The following is a 23,582-nucleotide window of genomic DNA, read 5'->3' as shown; positions in this document are numbered from 1 at the left end:
ACCATTTGTGGGAAAACAGTTCCTAAATAGTAGGGCTGGGTCTGTCTGTGCATATGTTATAAAATACACACAAATGAGGATTCATGCACTAGTAGTTGGTTCTGGGTGCCATGTTGCCTTTGTGAAATAGACAAAATAAGTGTCTTTTGGATACAGACTTTTTATAAAATTACCCCACATATGGAGTTTTTCCAAATTTGAACTACCTGTCTTTCCAACACTTTCAATTTTCATATCATAATTGCAAGTTTAATATTGCCCTCTAGTGGTAGGATCATAGAATTACATGTGCTGATGTTTTGACTTCCAGTCTTATTGGCTTTGGTATATCAGGTTATATTACTTACTACAGTGAGCAGTAAATACACCAGAGGATTAAACACTCAAGCAGCAGCTGAAAGACAGAAAATTCTGACCAGTGTATCTGAATAGGGAAAAGATCCCGAGACTCATCTAGTGCAGTGTTCTCAACTCAAACTTCACAATGTTGGCTGGTGTAATATTTAAGTTCTCCATAATGAATATACTTGCAGTATATTTACATCAACCTACCTATTTCTTAGGTTCAATCTTAAGCTCAATTTCTCTAATCAGAGACATGTGTGCTGTATTTTGCATCAACCTGAATCTGGGACATTCAATGCCTGGCATTGGCGCTATGTGTTCCCTTTGAAAATGAAGCCGGGGTGGCTCAGGTGCACTCCCAGTTCAGTCCTCCCATCAGGTCTTCTACTATTGGGTTGGTTGGTCTCAATGTGAAGGCAGCATTCACATACCCGGGGGCAGCATTCACATACCTGGGGATGAGAGGGTAAGGGAGTTGTGGTGATTGCTCAAGGGTGACACCTGGTGACTGGATTCAAGGCAAAATTCCTTTAATCAAACAACTTGATTAAGTGTCTTAAAAAATGACCCAACACGGGCTGTGTTTCGGCACTCAGCGCCTGCGTCAGGGGTCATAAGGGTCATTATAAATATGTACAGTAGCAAGGTTTGCTCCTTTTCACATGTATCGGGATAAAAACGCCTATCCCAATACATGTGCAAAGGAGCAAGCCTTGCTACTGTACACATTTTTTATGACCTTTGTGACCCCTGACGCAGGTGCTGAGCGCCAACACACAGCCCGTGTCGGGTCATTTTTTTGAAGACAGTTTACCAAGTAGTGTGGTTAAAGGAATTTTGTCCAGATTTTGAAGGCTCCTATTGCTTTTTTTGGCTATTTGGACTTTGTCTTGTACTATGTACCCTCTCTTGACTAGGCTGGATTCAAGGCACCACAGAAAAGTGGAATTGATCAACAAATCAGCAAAACAACCAATGCTGCAATAAAGGCTTTATAGACTATCTTAAAAAAAAGACAACATGGGTCGTACTTTGGCAGAATGACGTGCCTGAAGAGTCTAAAACCATGATGAATGAAAAATGATGTAGTAACTCAAATGCTTTGATAAGTCCAACCAACTAGGCACAATTATGGTCATAGAACCAATCAGTATTGATTGTGTCAGTTCACAAAACTATAGTGCTGTGATAGCGGAGACAGCAGGCAACCTGTTCTCATCTCTTGAAAAATTCAAAGGAATTTGAAGATTGAACATTAAACTCTACTTCCACTGATGGCTTATCATATAGTGCTTGAATGCTTAATAAAATGTTCCAGTGATTCCATATGCCCTTAAAACAACAAACATAATTCCAACGCACTTGCTCAAAGGCTTTCTCTGTGTCAAAACGTATAAGTACAGAAGGTGACCCTGTCTTTGAACCTGTTCAACTGAAGTCACCACGGACCAAATTCTAAAAATAGTGCCGAAAAATTGGCGCCACAAAATATTGTGCTATTCTATAAATGGCACTGAAAGCTAGGCGCCATTTATAGAATATGCTTAGCACCTAAATTTAGACAGGATTTTCATCTGGTGTAAATCCTCGCATCTAAATTAGACACAGATTCCCTTATTCTATAATGGAAATGCTGTGGTAGCATTTTTAGCTCACAGTAGAAATCAGCTGGCGATAAACGCCAAGACACCCATAGGAATGTAATGGACGTCTCGGCATTTGTTGCAAGCAAGCTCCCAACAGAGATTCAAAAAGAAGAGAGTGGCACACATCCTTGCAATATATCCAGCTGCAAACTATGCCAGAACATTTCACAGGATCCCACAGTCATTCACAAAGGAAAAATATTCAACATAAAGCAATCCTTCACATGCTTATCTTCCAATGTGGTATATATCATTCAATGTAAAAAGTGTGACGAAGGGTGCTATATTGGAGAAACAAGCCAGATGCTAAAGAAGAGATTTAATTTATATAGACATCATATAAAAAAATGCCAGTGTCAACCAGGATGTCACCTCTGTGGGACAGCACTTTACAAAACCAAAACAGTGTATGAATGATTTTATGGTTCAAATACTGAAAGGAACCTTTAAGACAATACAGGAACGTAAGACCTTTGAAGTCAGAATGATTACATATTTTGACACCCACCAGACAGGACTTAAAGATCTGGGTTTTCTAGCCCATTATAAACCATAAAATTCTACTGCTTTGTCACCCTCTTACCACCATGCATATCTCCCTGTCCCTCATCCACCTAGCTCTCTGTCTCTCACCTAACCCACCCCACCTTGTGTATGTATATATACGGTTATTTATCAATGATCTGATGAAGAAGGGATACCTTTGAAAGCTAATAAAATGTATGAAGTTAGTCCAATAAAAAAAGGTATCATTTTATTTTATTTTCTCTGCCTGGTGCGAAGGTGGCGGACCTCACGCGTCACCTAGATAGGATTTTAGATAGTGCTGGGGAGGAGTCCGCTGTCTTGGTACATGTGGGTACCAATGACATAGGAAAATGTGGGAGAGAGGTTCTGGAAGCCAAATTTAGGCTCTTAGATAGAAAGCTCAAATCCAGATCCTCTAGGGTAGCATTTTCTGAAATGCTACCTGTTCTATGTGCAGGGCCCAAGAGACAGGCAGAGCTCCAGAGTCTCAATGCGTGGATGAGACGATGGTGCAGGGAGGAGGGTTTTAGATTTGTTAGGAACTGGGCAACATTCTGGGGAAGGGGGAGCCTATTCCGAAAGGATGGGCTTCACCTTAACCAGGGTGGGACCAGGCTGCTGGCGTCGGCATTTAAAAAGGAGATAGAGCAGCTTTTAAACTAGAAATGGGGGGAAGGCCGACAGTCGCTCAAAAGCGCATGGTTTGGGAAAAGGTATCTTGCAAAGATACCTCACAAACAGGGAAGGTAGGGTTTCTGGATAGTGAGGTTGCACAACAGACCATGGTAGACCAGATGCCCTTAAATACAACTAAAGATCAGACAAAAGATGTCAAATCAATAGTGTCAGGTACTAAGCATCATGCAAATAAGAACAACAAACATACTCTGAAATGTCTATATGCAAATGCTAGGAGTCTAAGAAATAAGATGGGAGAGTTGGAATATATTGCACTAAACGAAAAATTGGATATAATAGGCATTACTGAGACCTGGTGGAAGGAGGATAACCAGTGGGACACTGTCATACCGGGGTACAAAGTATATCGTAGTGATAGGGTGGACCGGACTGGTGGAGGGGTAGCATTATATATTAACGAGAGCCTTGACTCAGATAGATTACAAATTCAGCAGGACACAAATCACACCTTTGAATCATTGTGGGTTGAAATTCCATGTATAAAAGGGAAAAAAACGGTGATAGGAGTGTACTACCGTCCGCCTCGCCAGGATGAGCAGGTAGACACAGAAATGATAAAAGAAATCAGAGACGCGAACAAAATGGGCAATATGATAATAATGGGTGACTTCAATTATCCAAATATAGACTGGGTAAATGTAACATCGGGACACGCTACAGAGATACAATTCCTTGATGAAATCAAGGACAGCTTTATGGAGCAACTGGTGCAGGAGCCGACGAGAGAAGGAAAAATTCTAGACTTGGTCCTTAGTGGAGCGCATGATCTGGTGAGGGACGTTATGGTACTGGGGCCGCTTGATAACAGTGATCATAATATGATCAGTTTTGATATCGACCTTGAAGTAACTGTACACAGAAAGTCAAATACGTTAGCGTTTAACTTTAAAAAAGGAGACTATGATAAAATGAGAAGAACGGTTAAAAAAAAACTTAGGGGGGCAACTGAGAGAGTAAAAACTGTACAACAGGCGTGGACGCTGTTCAAAAATACCATCCTGGAGGCCCAGGCCATACATATTCCGCGAATTAGAAAAGAAAGACGGAAGTCCAAAAGACAGCTGGCCTGGTTGAAAAGTGAGGTGAAGGAAGCTATTAGGGCTAAAAGAAACGCCTTCAGAAAATGGAAGAAGGAACCGTCTGAAAATAACAAGAAGCAGCATAAGGAGTGTCAAAGCAAATGCAAGGCGCAAATACAGAAGGCCAAGAGGGATTACGAAAAAAAGATAGCATTAGAGGCAAAAAAACATAGTAAAATTTTTTTTTGGTATATTAAAAGCAGGAAGCCGGCAAAAGAATCGGTTGGGCCACTGGATGACCGAGGGGTAAAAGGGGCGATCAAGGAAGACAAAGACGTAGCGGAGAGACTGAATGAATTCTTTGCTTCGGTCTTCACCGAGGAAGATTTGGGTGGGATACTGGTGTCGGAAATGGTATTTCAAGCGGACGAGTCGGAGAAACTTACTGACTTCACGGTAAACCTGGAGGACGTAATGGAGCAGTTCGGCAAACTGAAGAGTAGCAAATGTCCTGGACCGGATGGTATTCATCCTAGAGTACTGATAGAACTGAAAAATGAGCTTGCGGAGCTACTGCTAGTGATATGCAACTTATCCTTAAAATCGAGCGTGGTACCGGAAGATTGGAGGGTGGCCAATGTAACGCCCATTTTTAAAAAAGGCTCCAGGGGAGATCCGGGAAATTATAGACCGGTGAGTCTGACGTCGGTGCCGGGGAAAATGGTAGAGGCTATTATTAAAAACAAAATTACAGAGCACATCCAAGGACATGGATTACTGAGATCGAGTCAGCACGGCTTTTGTGTGGGGAAATCTTGTCTGACCAATTTACTTCAATTCTTTGAAGGAGTAAACAAACATGTGGACAAAGGGGAGCCGGTTGATATTGTGTATCTGGATTTTCAAAAGGCGTTTGACAAGGTACCTCATGAAAGGCTACAGAGGAAATTGGAGGGTCATGGGATAGGAGGAAATGTCCTATTGTGGATTAAAAACTGGTTGAAGGATAGGAAACAGAGAGTGGGGTTAAATGGGCAGTATTCACAATGGAGAAGGGTAGTTAGTGGGGTTCCTCAGGGGTCTGTGCTAGGACCGCTGCTTTTTAATATATTTATAAATGATTTAGAGATGGGAGTAACTAGCGAGGTAATTAAATTTGCTGATGACACAAAGTTATTCAAAGTCGTTAACTCGCGACAGGATTGTGAAAAATTACAAGAGGACCTTACGAGACTGGGAGACTGGGCGGCTAAATGGCAGATGACATTTAATGTGAGCAAGTGCAAGGTGATGCATGTGGGAAAATAGAACCTGAATTATAGCTACTTCATGCAAGGTTCCACGTTAGGAGTTACGGACCAAGAAAGGGATCTGGGTGTCGTCGTCGATAACACACTGAAACCTTCTGCTCAGTGTGCTGCTGCGGCTAGGAAAGCGAATAGAATGTTGGGTATTGTTAGGAAAGGTATGGAAAACAGGTGTGAGGATGTTATAATGCCGTTGTATCGCTCCATGGTGCGACCGCACCTTGAGTATTGTGTTCAATTCTGGTCGCCGCATCTCAAGAAAGATATAGTAGAATTGGAAAAGGTGCAGCGAAGGGCGACTAAAATGATAGCGGGGATGGGACGACTTCCCTATGAAGAAAGACTAAGGAGGCTAGGGCTATTCAGCTTGGAGAAGAGACGGCTGAGGGGAGACATGATAGAGGTATATAAAATAATGAGTGGAGTGGAACAGGTGGATGTGAAGCGTCTGTTCACGCTTTCCAAAAATACTAGGACTAGGGGGCATGCGATTAAACTACAGTGTAGTAAATTTAAAACAAATCGGAGAAACTTTTTCTTCACCCAACGTGTAATTAAACTCTGGAATTCATTGCTGGAAAATGTGGTGAAGGCGGTTAGCTTAGCAAAGTTTAAAAAGGGGTTGGACGTTTTCCTAAAGGACAAGTCCATAAACCGCTACTAAACGGACTTGGAAAAATCCAAAATCCCAGGAATAACATGTATAGAATGTTTGTACGTTTGGGAAGCTTGCCAGGTGCCCTTGGCCTGGATTGGCCGCTGTCGTGGACAAGATGCTGGGCTCGATGGACCCTTGGTCTTTTCCCAGTATGGCATTACTTATGTACTTATATTTTAATTTAGCATTGGAACCACTGCTACTAGCAATTCAACAAGCTTCCAGTATATATGGAATTGGTATTCACTCAAACATTGTTAAATTGGCAGCTTATGCTGACAATATTTTACTGTTTATGTCCAAGCCCCAAGAATCAATTCCAAAGGTAATGTAAATTATTAATACTTTTTCTCAATTTTTATTGTCACCCTTTATTTTAGGTAATTGTTTTATGTAGATTTATATAATGCATAATATGCCGTTTAAATGTTTTGAGCTTTGGATATCATTTTTATGTGTATTTTTCTGTGTTTACTTGTTGTGACTCCTGAAGTAAGCAGGATTTCCACCAAAACATGGCCCCATGTCAGGTCTGTTAACAACTGTGGTGCTCAATAAAGACTGTTTCTCTATCCCACTGGCTGCAGAATTCATTTGGTCTACCAGTATTACTTTATTTTGCTGCTGTTTGTTTATATGTAGGGGCTTTTTCCTTTTTCTTTTGTGCAAAGAATTCCATGAGCCATGGTCTGCATGCTTTCCCTACTTGATTGCCTGTAGTTTAACTATGTTTATAGCTACTCTGAATTTTACTCAGCTACTGAATGTTTAGTGTAGCTTAAAGGGAACACTTTGGAACCTAGAAGGGAAGGACCCCATCACTGTCTACCAGCTGTCTCCCCTGGTACCTCTGTTACTGATGTTTTTATGTATACTGTAACCACTCCATGGAATTATGTACCAACAAAATCAAAATAATGCGTGGCAATACAACACATTAAAAGGAATAATATTTGCATTATTCTGGAAAAGTATACAAGTATTTTAACACGTGGCCTCTCCAATAATGCAAAACACTACAAATGTCACTCAGCAATTCTATCATATTAAATACCATCCACAAATTAATGGTCAAACTGAAAGAAGGAATCAGAGTCTGAAGGTCTGCCTGTGAACCTATGTTTCTGTCCTCCAGGACAACTGGTCTCATCTGTTACCTTGGGCAGAGTTCTGTCATAATCATGTAAGTGCATCCACTGGGGCCTTACATAAGAGTAGCCATACTGGGTCAGACCAATGGTCCATCTAGCCCAGTATCCTGTTTCCAAACAGTGCACAAAACCCAATTAGCAGCAACATTCCATGCTACCAATTCCGGGGCAAGCAGTTACTTCCCCATGTCTATCTCAATAGCAGACTATGGACTCTTCCTCCAGGAATTCGTCCAAACCTTTTTTAAAACCAGATATGCTAAATGCTGTTACTGCATATTCAAAAGCCTGGATTTAGTGAAGGGAAATCTTGCCTCTGTAGGAATATGTGAAAGACAAGTGCTGCATGCATTAACTGTCAACAATTCTATGAGCTATGATGTCATTGGATATAGTGTAATGTCTTGTGGGTGTGTCTGAGTCACTCTAGTTGCTCTGAGAGTGAGTCAGTCTGTGTCAGCATAAGATGGTGTTAGCAATCTCTCTTCAAGCTGTATGATAACCAACTGACAGAATTTTTGTATTCAGTAGTTTTACCATGTCTACTGCAAGTATGATGTAAATAGTTATCTGAAGAAACTGTAAGTAAACATCATTTTTGTTTGGAAGTTAAAGAAGAGAGAGTAATTGAATCTTTTATTCAAGAGTCTGTGTGAAAGAGAGAGAGAGAGAGAGAGAACAAAAAAATGGGAGTTAACACTTCTAAAGCTCTGCTGCGTATGGGCTAAATCTGCTGAAGTAAAAGTCTATTTTTTCATTTCTCCCCATCATATTGGGTTATGGGCCCAGACCACTAAATAAAAAAAAAAAAGAAAACATTAAGAAATTTTTTTTTATCTCTCCACACAAAAGACAAGATGGCAGCTGCACCATTACTATGTTCTCTCAAAGTGCCCCAACTGAATGAATATAACTATATTCAGTGGGAGATGAGATTTAAATGCATTATTGAAGCAAAGAAGCTAAAAATATGTTTGGATCAAGTAAGAAATGCTGACAATTTTGAAGAATGGAATACTGCAGACTGTTATGTCAGAAGTATGCTATATGAAGCTCTGACAGAGAAACAGGCAATATTGATTGATGGAACAGACACCTCAAAAGAAATATTGCAAAAATTGAAAACCATGTATGGTACTTCATATACAAAACAGCAGCCTATATGGTTATCAGAAATAATTCAATTGAAGTTAAATGACAAGAAAAAATGTAATGATCATATAACACATTTAATGTCATTATTTAAGAAGCTAGAATTATCGGGTATACCTATCTGCGATGCTTTAAAGAGAGCTTTTATGTTTACATCTCTGTCTAAAAGTTTTGAAGTATTCAGGACAGTGAATGAAGCAATTGAAGGACAATCTTTTGAACAGGCTGTCTCTAAGCTTAGACAAGAATGTATTATAACAGAGGAGATCTGTTCACCAAGAGAGATTAACCAGAATGAAACATTTTTCTCAGCAATGCATAGTAGGAGGCGGAGCTATAATGAAAAAAGCCTGCCCAGAAACAAGCTGATTTGCTATTCATGTGGTAAAGAGGGACATGTATCAAAATACTGTAACAAGAAAAACCACACCCCTTCTAGCTCATTTAAGCCAATGGAGAATAAGCATGGTCAAAGAAAAAATTATGACCATGACAACAGTAAGAATAAGAGCTGTATAATGACAGAAAAATCTTTTAATATAATGAAGAACATTTCAGATAAAAATAGTTGGATATTAGATTCTGGCAGCACAAAACATATAACCAATAATAAAGAATTTTTCACAGATATGAGACCAGAAGATGGTAGTCTTCACATAGCAAATGCTGGCTCAACAATGATCAAAGGAAAAGGAAATGGACATTTAAAATGCATAGTATCAGATGGAGTCAAAAAAACTCTTGTAAAAGATGTCTTATATGTTCCACGAGCAGTTTGTAATATGCTCAGTGTATCAGCATTAGACAAGAAAGGTTTTTCAATTCATTTTGAAAATAGTAAATGTACAATTTCTGATGGTAATGAAATTTATGCTGAAGGTTATATGAATAACAATGTCTATAAGTTAAACATTACAGGTGAATCATCACATCTTATAAAAACAAAGAAGAATACAGAATGTAATCTTGAGATCTGGCATCGTCGAATGGGACACAGAGATCCAAAGGTGATCTTGGAGCTGCAAAGTAAGCAACTTGCAACAGGCATAAAAATAAGTGCCAGTAATGGTAAGATGGAAAAATGCATAGATTGTATTACTCAAAAAGGGGTAAGACCCTCATTTCCATCATATAAAGGAAAAAGAAGTAGTAAAATACTGGACTTGATACATGGAGGGGCAAAATGGAAAGATCGTCCAAGTACGAATTAGGGCGTTCTTACGAAAACGTCCAAAAATAGACCTGTATAATGGAAAAATAGTGTGGGCGTTTTTCGATAATCGATTATCCCTGTAAGAAAACAATCAAATGACGAGCGCATAAGCGTGACTAAATTGGGCGCCCTAACACGGTCGATTATTGCAGGTGCAAACGACCAAATCACGTGGTGTGTAAAATAATGTACATAGGTGTATCGCAAGTACAGTACATGTTGTTCAGGCCATCCAGGTACGGAAATATATGAGGAACGCATATATGTGTCAACTACAGACATATCATGCTGCTCCACCCATACTTTCATCATATGTGCCCATCTGAATGTACGGATCTGCATGCACTGTACACCTACTGAACATGCAGTAAATGCATATTGTGTATATGTGAAAAGGGTCGGGTGGGGTGCGTCATACTCATCTATAGAAGCCACGTTTCACACTCCTGCAGGCATGTGCACGTCAAAGACGTCTATGCTTACGAGGGCGTCCACGTGCTGATAGGGGCCATATATGGAATGGTCATCCATATATGGAGCTGTGCATGAAACGACGTCCCTCACGCAAGGTCGTCTATATAAGGCACTTCTTTTCCAACACGTGGAAAAATGGCACAACGAAGAGAACCCAACTTCGGCCAGGAGGAGAGCCTGATGCTGGTGCGGCTGTGCGTAAGGCACCGGCACAGGCTCTTCATCCAGCACCATCACCTGCCCCCCAGGCTGCAGGCCATGCGAGCCTGGTCCCGAATCCGGGAAAGGTTAGAGAGGTAAGGTTATGGCCCAACCCCCCTCCCCTCCTGTACCTACACATATAACAGCTCCGTCATCAATGTTACCAGCAGTAACTGGAGTGTCCATGCAAGGATCATGAGTAATATAGGAACATGCACAATCACTAATAATTTGTATGTTATTGAAACGACCACCATTCCCACATCCCTACAAGAATGTATTTCGTTAGGTTAGGTATGTGACATTTGCTATTAGTGTTATGTGACAATTTCGTTAGTTATGTGAAAGCCACATTTTCCAACCCCTCTTTGGAGCCTCCGAATAGTGGAAGCATGAGACCAATGAAACCTATACCATACTTTATAACATGGTCATGATAACACATATAAAGTAGTTTAACAAGCATACATTATAATGTATACAAACGGTACTGTCTGGCCTCATGGCCACCTCTCTGGCATCATCTGCATAGGAACCAACTCGGTGGCTGCTGTGGGTGCTTCACCACCCCACCCCCAATATCAAATATGTATGGAGGGAGGGGTCATCTCCACTGGGGGTTCCACCCCCCAAAATGGAAAAAAGGTGGCTCCTATGATTCACTACCAATGGAGGTGCCCCCCCCCCCCCCAACACTGTAGACCCTCTCTCTCTGGTATGTGAATAGCAAATGAATGTGTGCAGAGGACAAAAAGGACCAACACCCCCGACCCCTGCTCTCCAAACTTATATCTTACAGACGCTTTGGAGTCCACCGGGACCTCGAGTCCCTCCGGAGGCGGTTCCGGCGGGTGAGGCGGGAGAGGCCCGACCTCATCCGGGCGGTGCGAAGGCACCTCAGGGCTCGCCGTAAGTATTCAAAAACAGGACACCTGTACAGATTACTACATACATTTCATGAATAAAGCAAATGTGTTGTACAATATCACTTCCCATGTGCCTAATAGCCACCTAGTAATACCAATCTGTCCCAGATCAAGGATGCAGGTTGCAGGGGTTCTCCCATGAGCGTGCCTGCAACGTCCGACCATCCCCCCGAGATGAATGAGATGATATGCCACACTTTACTATTCCCCTTATTGTGGTGGCTGATTACTGTGTCCTGGTACAGCTGCCTGAGGCCCTACTTGTACTGCATGTTATGGCCTAAATCACATAAAAGAATTGTGCTCAACACCCTTCCCACTGCCCCCCCCCCCAATAACTCCTACAACAACTGCCCATCAACCCCTCGTTGCATCTCACAATGCAAACATGCTGGTCAGCAATGAATTTGGTATGGCAACATGTCCTGCGTGGTGTGTGTCAGAGGAGGGTCCAGGGTTCTGTTTCATGTCATCTGATGCAGCTCATTCCCCATGGGCATAGGCTACGCCTTACCACACCCTGCCCCATCCCCTGCCTCACGCCACCCAGCTACTGCACTATGCAAGCCATGGTGTATGCACTGATCTCAATCACACTCCTTTTTACATACACAGGGCTCCACCAGCAGGAAGCTGAGCGGCAGGATGAGGAGGGCCACCACCTCCAGGAGGAGGAGGAGGAGGAGGAGCAGGAGGAGGAGGAGGAGCAGGAGGAGCAGGAGCACATGGATGAGGAGGAGGAGGAGCAGCAGCCAGGCCAGGAGGCGGCCCACCAGGAGGACTCGGAGGAGGGAGTCCTCATCATAGATGAGGAGGACAATCATGAGGACCCCTCCCCACCTGCAGCTCCGTGTGAGGCCTCTCCCTCCCCTCAGGCAGCGCCATCGCCTGGCCCACCTCCATCCCCTGGGCCAGCGTCCGTGTCCCCTGGCCCACCTCCATCCCCTGGGCCAGCTTCCGTGTCCCCTGGGCCATCTTCCGTGTTCCCTGGCCCACCTCCAGCCTGGCCCAGCTACTGTGGTCCGCCTCCTGCAGCAGCTGGTAGATGGCCAGCAGCAGCTTATAGTTGGCCAGCACCAGCTGCTGCAGGAGGTGAGAGCCCTACGGCAGGGCAATGAGCAGCTCCAGGGCCCACTAAGGGTTCTGCTGGGGCTGCTCATTGCCCTGCTACAGAGGGCCTTGCTAAGAGGGCGTGGCCGCCCTTAATTGAAATAGGGGGGGCCTGTTGGGGGTGTGGGGAGTGGGTGGGGGAGGGAATTGTTGGGGTTGTGTGTGTGGGGGGAGGGAATTGTTGGGGGTTCTGTGGGGGGTGGGGGAGGGAATTGTTGGGCTTGTGTGTGGGGGGGAGGGAATTGTTGGGGGTTCTGTGGGGGGTGGGGGAGGGAAATGTTGGGGTTGTGTGTGTGGGGGGAGGGAAATGTTGGGGTTGTGTGTGTGGGGGGAGGGAATTGTTGGGGGGTCTGTGGGGGGTGGGGGAGGGAATTGTTGGGCTTGTGTGTGTGGGGGGAGGGAATTGTTGGGGGTTCTGTGGGGGGTGGGGGAGGGAATTGTTGGGGTTGTGTGTGTGGGGGGAGGGAAATGTTGGGGTTGTGTGTGTGGGGGGAGGGAAATGTTGGGGGTTCTGTGGGGGGTGGGGGAGGGAATTGTTGGGGTTGTGTGGGGAGTTGTCGGGGGGAGGAGGGCATTGTTGGGGCTTATTTTGTAGGGGTGGGGGTGGGGGGAAATAAATGTTTTGTTACAATATAACTATCAGTGTGTGTGTGTGTGTTTGTCTCCCTTGTGCATTACATATCACCAAATGGTGCTGTTGAGTTGAGAGGAAGGAGGCAGCAATATTGTAACCCAAGGGGTTAAATAATCTCAACTGGGCTGAATAAAGGTTCTATTCAGTGACATCATTCTCAGACATCACTCAGCTGAGCAATTGGTTGTCTGGGAAACGGCTTGCTGGGCAGTTGGGAGGTAAGGTTGAAGCTAGTAGGATTGTTAACTGAGTACAGCTGTGTGTTACAGAAAGTTTATTTTTAAAGAAAATATGTTCTGTGTAGGTGACTGATTTAGGAAAGAGGTGATTGCTGATAACTACAGTGTTTCAGCAGTCTGTCACATTTGTAATATGATGAAAGTGTGGTGACTGATGATACTGAGAGCTGTGTGTGACCAGGCTGGGCAGTAAGTAGCACAGCTCCTGACTAATTCTGCCATGGGGAAAATCTGGATTTAGAATAAATCTGAAACTGCTGTAAAAGCTGTTATTTAGAGTCCTGGCAGATAAGAGGGAATAAAAAAAAACCCACTTCTTTTAAGTGTTTGATTAGGGATCACCTAGTTGGGCTAAGTATGCAGTGAGCCCTGTTGATTTTAAGAACTGAGTATCTTATTAATTCTGGTGATGGAATATGTTAATACTGGAAGAGGATAGGGGTTATTGAATTGATTTCTGATGGGATAACTGTGGGAGGGAACAGAATAGGGAAAAATAATTATCTGTTTTTTTAATTGGGCTAGCTAGTTAGGGAAAACATTTAAGTGTGCCTACAGAAAACATGTTAAGTGGTTTAGTTAAGTTTAGGGTTTTTAATTGTTGATTTTTAGAAGCTTAGGTTAGTAGGTGCGTCAGTTCCTGAAACCTGCGCTCTGGCCAGAGATCATCACTGCAGTGAGTCATATGGTACCCAACGTGTAAAAGAGGAAAGGAAAGAAGAAGAAGGCGGGAATTGAAGTATCCTTTCACATCTGTGATCCGCTGGACTGGAATCATCAAAACAAAACCAGTAAAGTCAAGAGAGTAAAATAATAAACTTTTATACTTACCTTGTGTAGTTTGGAGAACCTGCAGGAGAGAGGAGAGAGAAAAAAACAAAGGATCAGTTCTTAATATTTGACATAGGCAGTTTAGAGTTGTTATATGTGCACATATAAATAGATACTTATCTGATACTGTTTAATTGCTGAAGGTGGTGTCTGGGAGAGAAGCTGGGGAAAGAAACAGAATTAAACATAGAATCAAATGATAGAGGTAAAGGTTATCCAAATTTGTAAAAGTCCATGATGTTAAGTTGTAACTGTATGCTGAATGTTACTAAGTTGATGTGAATAGCAACCGAGTGATTGCAGTAGGAGTTGCAAAACTTGTGTTCACTGAAGTTAAAACTTTAATACAATAAATTTGTTTTTTTTCTGAAAAATTCATTCCATCTGAATTAATATTTTTTTTTGTATCCTTCCCTTTCTCCTGAGTCAGGCATTTATGGTACTCGGCCCTGACTGTTTAAGAAAGAATTTTAGAAAGTTATTTAGATTTTGGGAGTTCACTCAGGAGAGGGGCGGGGTTACAAAATGGCGTCACGGACAGGATCCGACCTCACCTTATTCATCACAATGGGGTGAACGCGGATCCCTTTTATATAATTTTGTGAAAATATCTGTTCTGAAAACCTTGTGGTGTGTATTTACTATTGTAAAGATAATTGTTCAGTGGGCATTAATACAGTTTTGAGCAGGGAATTGACCTTAAAAAGGGGAGGGGAGGTTTTGCTTTCTGATTGGTCCCCTCTCAACAGGCAACAGAGGAAGATGGAGGAGTTGCAGAGGCAAATCACCGAGCTGAGGAATTCCATGGAAGGCTGGAGACAGAGTGGGGCAAGTCAGCAACCCACTACTGTAGTGATCCAAAAGGAGAAGAATATCCCTGATTTCTACAGGTTTCCTACCCGTCCCGGTGACTTGACAGTGGAGGAGTGGGTGGAGACGGCCAGGTCTGCCCTGAAGATTCTCTGTGTTCCTTTAGAAGATCAGTTAGAGATCCTGAAGGATCATATCAAGGGACAAGCGAAGGACACGGTGAAGTATATGGCTCGAGAAAGAGGACGCACAGTAGATGCAGTGTTCGAGTTACTGCTGCAAGTTTATGGGGACAAAGTCCCATTGGGGTTGAGGATTCGGGAATTTTACGAAAGGAGGCAACAGGACAGGGAGACTATCTGAGCTTTTGCATACCAGCTTCAGGAGAAGTTAGATGCCATTCGTGCACGAGATGTCACCCGAGTAGGGTGTCCAGAAAGTGCCTTGAGGGAGCAATTTTTGCTAGGCCTGAGGGATGATACCCTGCGAAGGGAGATGACCAGACGCTGGGAGGAGAACCCTGAAATTAGATTCACAGACTTAATGCAGGCTGCCATCAGGTGGTCAGAAGAGGAGAGAATGCCGGAAATGGGATCTACAGGCGTGAGAATTTTACAGAGAGGACGTGGTGAAACACAGTCGACCCCATCAGAGACGGGGGTATTGGTTTCAGCACTGATGGAAATCACCAGATTATTGGGTCAGATGGGGAAGAAGCAAGATGAGTTACTGGAACACCAACGAAAAGAGACCCTATACCGGTCGGAGGATGGGAGAAAAGAAAGCGCAGAGGCATACAGGAATACAAGACAGAGAGTCCCTGTGCGTAATGATAGAGGGATGCTAATTTGTTACAGATGCCAGGAACCGGGGCATATAGCCAGGTTCTGTCAAAGTGAGCGAAGGGTGACTTCAGGGATATCACAAGCTAGAAGCATAGGGGAAGATGACCAGCCATCTACGAGTGCAAGCGCTACCAATCTGGAGAGAACAGGAAAGGCTCTGGTGAAATCTGCTACTCCAGAAGAAAAACAGAAAATGACTGTAAGAACACAGAACGCACAGGGGAACCCTGAATCACACTGGGAGAGTTTCAAGGAGAAAGCAATTGGGACCAGCCCAGGGGTGACAGTGTCTCTTGGAGGGATTGATACCCAATGCATAATAGATACTGGGTCAGATGTAACCACGATAGTGGCAAGCCACTTTTACAAATATTTTAATGATGTCAGCAAATTGCAAGATGCCAGCTGGGTGACTTTAACAGCAGCTAATGGTACTGACTTGCCGGTTTTGGGATGCATTGAAGCAGATGTAGAGTGTTTAGGTCAGAGAGCTCCATCCTGCTGCATCTTCATTGTGAGGGATAATTTAAAGGTTAACAAGTCAGAAGAGAATGGTATCCCTGGAATTTTGGGAATGAATGTGCTGCAGTCACTGGAGGGGCTATTCAAAGATTTGTCATTGCTGTCCCCAGGCTCGAAAAATGCTGGAGTTACACGAATCTGGCACGACATAATACAGAGAAGAAAGTTTAAAGAACATGATTCAACTAAACGATCAGATTTTATTAAGATGACGGGGAACAAAAAACATACCATACCACCATTATCCGAGAAACATTTCAAGGGTAAATGCCATAGTGTGAAGGGAAGGACCGCATGTATTATGATGGTGACTGCTGGCAATGAGAAGGATGGGGCAGAGACCCCCAGTAGTAAGAACAAGGAAGAAGGACACCTCAGCACTGAGCATGGTGGGGGGAGGACCCCAAACAGTGTTGGGAAGGATGGTGAAAAGGGGACAGCAGAAAGGTCACCTAGTGCCTACAAGAAAGGGGAATCTGGGGTAGAAACTGAAGAAAAAGAAGCAAAGGAGAAAGAAGAAGAGAAGGAGTCAAGCAGCGAGAGCAGTGAAGGCGAATTCAGCAGCGATGAGGAGGAAGACGAAGTAAAAGCTGATGAAAAGGGGGCTGAAAACTCGGAAGGGAGCACAGAAGGCAGTCCAGGAACAGCTGCAGCAGCAGGGGATAAAGTGAAGCTAGAGACCCCAGGGGCCGGGACAGAGGTGGAAGAAACCACCACGGAACCAGCTACAGTGGAAGAAAACATTAAAGAAGATGAGGGGAAATTACAAGTTGCTCATGACCTGGCTAAAGAGTTTTCAGAGCAAAGCGGTTTGGAAGTAAAAAGAGCATACGATCAGCATGCCTGCGGACAGATACTGGAACCTAGAGCGTGGGTTCTAATAAGAAAGCAAAATTTCGGGGGACGCCATAAGCTGCAAAATATTTGGGAGAAGGAACCATATAAAGTGGTGGAAAGATTGGGAGTTGGCAATAACGTATATAGAGTTCAGACATGTTGTGGGAAAGAGAAAGTATTACATAGAAATCAATTAAAACGAATTGATTGGGTTGTTGATGAAAGTATCCCTTGTACAAATATTGATATGACAATACCAGAGGATGTTGAATCCTTAGAAAGTGAACAATTGTCTAAGGAGCTGGATAAGACCAAGATGGAACAGCCTGAGACATCTTGGCTTATCATTACTAATCGGGCTCCTTATGAGTTGGAACAAAACAAAGTCTGTGATTCTGTTACCGGGGTGGAGCTGGGTAAACGAATATCTGAGAGAACCACAAAGGGAAAAGTTTCTAAATTCTTGCAAGAGCATTTTATCATGTAGTACAGTAGAGTTCAAATAACATAAAAGTTTGATGTAAAGGGAGAATGTTTTAATATCAAGATGGGAGGATATGAGGTGGGTGAAATGAAAAAAAAAATGTTTATTGCATACATTTTTTTTATTTGGCTAGGCCGAATGTAACCCAAGGGGTTAAATAATCTCAACTGGGCTGAATAAAGGTTCTATTCAGTGACATCATTCTCAGACATCACTCAGCTGAGCAATTGGTTGTCTGGGAAACGGCTTGCTGGGCAGTTGGGAGGTAAGGTTGAAGCTAGTAGGATTGTTAACTGAGTACAGCTGTGTGTTACAGAAAGTTTATTTTTAAAGAAAATATGTTCTGTGTAGGTGACTGATTTAGGAAAGAGGTGATTGCTGATAACTACAGTGTTTCAGCAGTCTGTCACATTTGTAATATGATGAAAGTGTGGTGACTGATGATACTGAGAGCTGTGTGTGACCAGGCTGGGCAGTAAGTAGCACAGCTCCTGACTAATTCTGCCATGGGGAAAATCTGGATTTAGAATAAATCTGAAACTGCTGTAAAAGCTGTTATTTAGAGTCCTGGCAGATAAGAGGGAATAAAAAAAAACCACTTCTTTAAGTGTTTGATTAGGGATCACCTAGTTGGGCTAAGTATGCAGTGAGCCCTGTTGATTTTAAGAACTGAGTATCTTATTAATTCTGGTGATGGAATATGTTAATACTGGAAGAGGATAGGGGTTATTGAATTGATTTCTGATGGGATAACTGTGGGAGGGAACAGAATAGGGAAAAATAATTATCTGTTTTTTTAATTGGGCTAGCTAGTTAGGGAAAACATTTAAGTGTGCCTACAGAAACATGTTAAGTGGTTTAGTTAAGTTTAGGGTTTTTAATTGTTGATTTTTAGAAGCTTAGGTTAGTAGGTGCGTCAGTTCCTGAAACCTGCGCTCTGGCCAGAGATCATCACTGCAGTGAGTCATATGGTACCCAACGTGTAAAAGAGGAAAGGAAAGAAGAAGAAGGCGGGAATTGAAGTATCCTTTCACATCTGTGATCCGCTGGACTGGAATCATCAAAACAAAACCAGTAAAGTCAAGAGAGTAAAATAATAAACTTTTATACTTACCTTGTGTAGTTTGGAGAACCTGCAGGAGAGAGGAGAGAGAAAAAAACAAAGGATCAGTTCTTAATATTTGACATAGGCAGTTTAGAGTTGTTATATGTGCACATATAAATAGATACTTATCTGATACTGTTTAATTGCTGAAGGTGGTGTCTGGGAGAGAAGCTGGGGAAAGAAACAGAATTAAACATAGAATCAAATGACAGAGGTAAAGGTTATCCAAATTTGTAAAAGTCCATGATGTTAAGTTGTAACTGTATGCTGAATGTTACTAAGTTGATGTGAATAGCAACCGAGTGATTGCAGTAGGAGTTGCAAAACTTGTGTTCACTGAAGTTAAAACTTTAATACAATAAATTTGTTTTTTTTCTGAAAAATTCATTCCATCTGAATTAATATTTTTTTTTGTATCCTTCCCTTTCTCCTGAGTCAGGCATTTATGGTACTCGGCCCTGACTGTTTAAGAAAAGAATTTTAGAAAGTTATTTAGATTTTGGGAGTTCACTCAGGAGAGGGGCGGGGTTACAATATGCATAGCATTAAATGTGCTGTGTGAATGAGAAGGTGATGTATGTCTGAGAATGTTGGCCATACAGAACGCCACCTGTTCATTCCAACCTGCATGCCCATATGTGCAGGGGGGTTGGGCCAGGGAGGCTGGATGGATATTTGTGTCCATTAATAAAAATAGCCAGCCAGCATCTCTCTCTCCCTCCCACCCCTCCACCATACTGACCCACAATACAGAGTGCCATCAATAAGAGATTAATAGTGTACCACGTGTGATCTGCCAGGTACACACTTCCACATAACTCCAGGTACCACATACACAGTGTTTGCTGTCTGATGGACACATATCCTTACCCACAATCCACATTGGTGGGGGGGGGGGGGGGGGGGGGGGCCAAGAAGGACCTACAAACAGCTGGCTCATATTTTCACATTGAATACATCAGCTATGGTATATAATGCTGAGGAGCAAAAGGGAAACAATGGGAAACCCAATAGATGGATGGTTACTTCATCACAGTTGCAATGTAATACTTGTGTTAGGGAAGGGCACAAATAAAAATGGTGCTCATTATTTGCAGGTGTGATCACACTTTCTCCAGTAGTCGATCAAGGTGTGTTACATTCAAGTATTCTGGGTTTGTGTCAAACTTTGTGCCTGAAGTGACTTGCCTTAGGTGGGATTTGAACCAGCAACCTTATGATTATAAGGCTGGTGCTCTAACCACTAGACCACAGCAGCCACCAGGCTTTAGCCACCACCAGTTACTTTGGGTTGGTACCTGTACACACACCCCTCTCCCTCACCACCACGTCATAGGCCTCAGTGGGACTACCTGTAGCCACCTCGATCATTTTGTCCAGGCTACCGATTAAAAACAATGTAATGTGCATGTTCCCTACCCTACTACCTATGGAGCAATTTAGGAAGGTGTTCCATAATGTGCTATACACATCCATTGCATTAATCATTCTCCCCTCCCCCGCCTATGGACCTTGAGAATGGGTGGCCACTTCATAAATGGGGACTGGGGTACACCACATAAACAAGGAAGATGGAAGCTACCGGGAACCAATACAGCACCTCGAACAGCTGGCCCACACCACTGAGGACCTGCCAACCCCACAGTACAGTGCACAGGAACCTGGTGAAAAGAGAGCTACCTAACATCTGACTCCAGACTACATACATACAGTGAATGCACACTCCTTGACTAACAAGCTCATTTTCAAAGCACTTAGCCTCCCAAAGTTCCATAGAAACCTATGGGACTTAGCCTCCCAAAGTGCTTTGAAAATATGCCTCTATGAGCACAAAGAGAAGAGGTGGCAGACAAATGAGAGCTTACCATGAACGTCTGTTTCAAGACTGTGTAGTGCGCCTTTTATCTTCTGGAACATTAGCTGCACATCTCCTTGATTGAAATGACCCTTACCGAGGGGTGCTTGATGTGGGCCGACTGTACTAAATTCTTGGCCCCCACACACTGCCTGCTACAACCAGGCAGAGAGAATGGGAGAAAGGAAGGGAGCATCAGGGGATGTGGAAGACAGGAAACGGAAGGCGTGGTGGCTGAGGGCCAACAATTATTCCTCCCCCCCTAAATACACAGGTGTACCCAAGCATACTTAGCTAAACACATACCTTCATATAAGTGAGGGTAAAACCCTGTAAATGATTATTACGAACAACGGGCAAGGTCTAAGTGCAGGAAATGGCAGGTAAAATGGCAATGAAGAAAGGGAAGGCAGGTGGAGACGCCCATACTTATCTACTCATAATCGAAACCATGTGTTCCTAATCGCTATCTGAGCTGGGCACGCTTAGGAATTATGTGTATAATTGAAAAAGAAACGCCCATATCAGAAACGCCTATTCCCCCGTCTCAATGGGCGTTCTTGGCGCCTATATAAACGCCCACTCCGTATTTTCGAAAACCCCATTGGTACAATGCCACCACACATGCCGCCGACCCAGAAGGGTAATTTTGTCGAGGCAGAGGTGGAGCTCCTGGTCCAAGAAATTGTACAGCGCCACCGGAGTCTGTTTGCTCCCACAGGGCAGAGGCTGGCAGCAACAGTAAAGCAGCGCGAATGGGAGGCAGTACGGGACAGCCTGAATGCTGTCTTCCATGCTGGGAGAGACGTGGAGGACTGCAAGAGGAAGTGGCGGAAGCTGAGGAGGGATGTTCGCAGGAAGGCGGGGGCCAATCCCCCAGGCAATGACACTGCCAACCTTACACCCATGGAGCTGATGGTGTACTCCCTCCTACCCCAGGAGGGCATCCACGGGATTGGCTCCCTGGACACCTCGGGCCAGGCTGAGGACTCAGGTAGGTGTTTCATTATGCAGTTGGGGTATCTGTTGTGCTGCACTACACTTGTGTTGGGGTCAGGGGGAGGGAGGTGAGGAGTGGGGGGCAGGAGGAGGGAGGTAGGTGGGGGGGGGGAGTATTTCTGGCTGTCTTTATGTATATTAACAGGCCACCTTTATGATGCTGTTGTGACCTGGTAACCCCTACTCCCTAGCTCTCTACCCTTACTCCCTATCCCTACCGTTGTCATTGGGTTTCCTCTTACCTGTCCTGTGTGCCCATATTTATTGAATTAATTGTAAGCTCTATTTGAGTAGTGGTAGTGGTCATGTGTGTTATAGGAGCAAGCAGACAGGGTGGGTGCTGTGTGTGAGCACCCCCAATATTGAGAAAAGATCATGTAGCTGTGCAGGGAGGAGGGTTGGTCACTGGGCTTAGCACCCCCAATACTACTTTCCAGTTGGCTCCTATGGGTGTGTGTAGGTTACTACTGTGGCAGAACTTTGGGGGCCGTCCTTCCCTACTACTCCTCTATTTTCCCATTACCAAACTGTGCCTAGTTCCTCCTGTGACCTCTGTGCTCTACTGAGTGTGGGCCACATGCATTCAACTGAAGGAGCCTGTAATGGGGGTCATAAAGCAGTTCTATGCAGTTTAGCAAGTCAGTAGTAACACAACACATGCTGCAATGTTGTTCAATTTAACATTTATACAACTAACAGCTTGAGCACAACGTTGTGAGTGGTGTCCTTCTCTTGGCTGCTCATCCACCACCTCTACCCAGCTGCCTGCGGGGCTCTCTCTTTCGTACCCGTGTCAATTCCATTCCTCCTCACCATCTCTTTGCTGGGTCATCAGGTTGGGGGACATACCAATGTATATGAATGCTGAAAGACAAAAGTGGGTTATTTGCACCAACACTATTCCTCACTCTTGTGCTATACAGGTGAAGACTCGGAGGAGGCTGGCCCTAGTGGCCTGCAAGGCCAACGCCCTACACCATCCATCCAGCCTCAACCTCCACAGCCTGCAGCACCAGCAGTCCAGCCTCCACCACCTGCACCAGCTATGCATCCTCTGCGTCCACCACCACCTGCACCAGCTGTCCAGCCTCTGCCACCACCACCACCACCTGCACCAGCTGTCCAGCCTCTGCCACCACCACCACCACCACCTGCACCAGCTGTTCAGCCTCTGCCACCACCACCACCACCTGCACCAGCTGTCCAGCCTCTGCCACCACCACCACCACCACCTGCACCAGCAGAGGCCGCACCTCCAGCACCGGAGGACTTTGTTGAGGAGGAGGAGGGCCCAGCTCCCCGCCAAAGGCCATCCGGCCAAAGGAGGCAACTCCTGCGGCTGGCCACCGAACTACTCCGCCACAACGTGCGCTTGGAGGAGTACCGCCAGCAGAAACTGGAGCTGCAGCGCCAAGCACTGGAGGCACAGCAGCGAACATACCAGGAACTCCTCCAGGCGCAACGTGAAGGCCACCAGGAGGTGCTCCAGCAACTGAGACGGCTGGAGCAGAGCATCCAACACCTGTGCCCTCAGGGCACCGCGCCTACTCCAGCCCCCGTGCTGCTGGAGCAGCCCCTGCCATCAACATCCTCCTCCACTGACCACCAGCAACCACCAGCTAAGAGGTGGGCATTGCGATCCTCAGCCTCCGCACCCACTCCTGCAGCACCCACCAAATCTGCTCCCATTCTGGGTCCTGTGGCCAGACCACTAGAACCAAGAAGGTGGCCCGATTTCCACGGTGCAGCCGAAGCCGCAGGCTGCCGTGGGGATAGGGAGCAGGACACTGGGAGCAGCAGCTCAGAAGAGGGTGAAGAGACTTCCCATGCAGCACCAGCTGCAAAGGAAGGGCGTGGGAGGGGTAGGAGGGGACGGGGGAAGGGAAGGGGAAAATGATGGGACATGCTGTAGGGTGAGGGTTGGTGGGAGGGGGGTGGGTGTGGGAGGGGGGTGGTGGTGGTGGTGGTGGTGGGGTTGAACACACACATATG

This window comes from Microcaecilia unicolor, chromosome 5, assembly GCF_901765095.1.
Source record: "Microcaecilia unicolor chromosome 5, aMicUni1.1, whole genome shotgun sequence".
Lineage (NCBI taxonomy): Eukaryota > Metazoa > Chordata > Amphibia > Gymnophiona > Siphonopidae > Microcaecilia > Microcaecilia unicolor.
Note: the sequence above shows the minus strand (reverse complement) of the source record.